General features: G+C 35.3%; 1 pseudogene; it reads left to right on the top strand.

Moving 5' to 3' along the window:
* The first annotated feature begins 1,357 nt into the window (after window positions 1-1,357).
* On the top strand, window positions 1,358-1,580 carry LOC137167265 (U2 spliceosomal RNA; annotated as a pseudogene).
* The last annotated feature ends 585 nt before the right edge of the window (window positions 1,581-2,165 follow it).

The following is a 2,165-nucleotide window of genomic DNA, read 5'->3' as shown; positions in this document are numbered from 1 at the left end:
AAGCACACACTATATATTTATAGACATGCTATAGAAACTGAGAAATCATCTTCAGAAGAACAGAAGGGAACATGTTACTATGTATGTACTTCAGAATGTAAAATTATGACACCTCATTTTTTCCTGCATCTGATGTCTAGAAGACATAATAGCAATACCAACCCATGCCAAAGTGTGTGTGTGAGAATGAGAGTGAGGGTGACAGACAGACAGACGCACTGGCTGCAGGGAAATATAACCTGTAACTCTCTTCCATTATAGTCACTCCACATTTTTAAATCCAAATCTTTCATCTGTCCATGATGGCATCATGTAGTAGCTGAATCTCTGCAATTTAATAATTATTTTCAAGTAAAGTGGACCCATAGGCATTGTGTTGACTGTTACCCGAGGTGTGAAAATGCAGACATTGTCTGAGTCACAAGTAAATTATCCTGCTAGTTTTCATTATCTCTTTATCTAAGTTTGTCAAAGTGTTTCAGCAGATGCATTCAACCATTTGTTCTTTGGACCCATGTCCTGCATGACTTTTAAGAGTGTACTAATTTTATTAGATCAATCACTGATGCAATCATAAGCTTGTTTGTTCTGTTTTAGCCCCAACATCTATTAAGAGAGTTATTTATTTATTTTTTAAAAAGCCTCCTTTTTAATGATCCTGTTCACTTTGATTCAATTTCCTAACTTGCTGCTCTTAAGATATGAAGAAAGTTTTTGGCTCAGTGATATGCAAATAGGATATATAGTAAGGTTTAATCAGAGTCATTTGAGTAGCACTATCAAAACTGCCATGCCTGAACTGAAGCATGAAGTAATTTACTTCATTTGGCTAATAGTGGGGCAAAGTCCATGTTGACACTTCTGTATCTCTCAGCAGTTTTTGATACCCTGGATTATGAAGTCCCAGTGGAACAATGTGAATGGCCGTGTTATTTTAGATGTTTAGAGGTCTTTGTGAATTCCTGGGTCCTTGGATGGCAAAACTGTCTTTCATGTCATTTCACACGTGGCTTTTGGTTCCCACTATGTTCAACTTGCTAACATGTCCTATGGCTCAAAAATAGGTTGTTAATTTTCTCAATTTATGTGTTGGCTCTTATCTTAATTTGTCATCATTGCGTACTGCTGCTCTCATGCTGATATTCAGCTTTCCAATTTATTGCTGTCAGAAGTCTCCACTTCAAATATTTTTGTTTTTTAAAATGCCTGGTGCAGTGTCAAGGTTTGATGAGCCGGAATGCTTTTCACTGAATGCTGAACTAGGCTAAAATATGATGGATTTCTTTATCATGTTATTATTGAAGATGTTTATTATGGTTTATTATTATTATTATTTATTGGTGACTATATGTTTATTATGGCCTTCTTGGCCTTTGGTGGCTAAGATCAAGAGTAATATTTGTTCTTTTCAGTTTAATCTGATAAAAATTTTCTAACTCCCCTAACAGCTTCGTCTGAACTGATACATCCTTCACCTCCATCAAGGATTCTATATATACACTGTGTTTCTCAAAAGTACACTTGATCTGGCTGAAACATTTTCTGAAAATTTTCACTTGTCTTTATTGAACTTAACCTTACTGATTGCAGACCAATTCTCCAATTTATCAAGAGTATTTTGAATTCTAATTCTATCCTCCACAGCGCTAGCAACCCTCCCAGCTTGATTTCATCTGAAAAAATGTATACATATACTTATGAAAATATTGAATGGTACTGGACCCAGGACAGGCCCCTGAGGGACCCCACTTGATATGTCCTCCCACTTTGACAGTGAACCATTGAATAGGGTCTTTCAACCAGCTGTGCATTATAGCCTATAGAGATGATGCTTGCTTATGTTTATATAGAAATGTTGAAATGTAAGTAGGTCCAAAAATCTATTTAGAAAAAATAGGCTTGAAAAGAATCAAGTGGGGCTTGGTAAAATATGGATAAAATAAGTAAGACAATTCAGGGGCAAGGTGAAGAGAAGTTAGGATGTAACCCTAGGACATGTTGTGAACATATTTTGATCCTAACTGGTTTTTACAAGTGTTTTAGATAGCATTTTCCAAAACATTAACATTGTATCTATATTGATAGTTATTGGTATAGCATTTACGCACATGTTAAGTAAGATGATGCTTCATGTTAAATAGCTAATAAGAAAGGAGAAAATATTT

This window comes from Emydura macquarii, unplaced genomic scaffold, assembly GCF_026122565.2.
Source record: "Emydura macquarii macquarii isolate MOO-44397 ecotype Brisbane River unplaced genomic scaffold, CSIRO-AGI_Emac_v2 contig_2897, whole genome shotgun sequence".
Classification (NCBI taxonomy): domain Eukaryota; kingdom Metazoa; phylum Chordata; order Testudines; family Chelidae; genus Emydura; species Emydura macquarii.
Note: the sequence above shows the minus strand (reverse complement) of the source record. Positions and strands in the feature narration are given on the sequence as shown.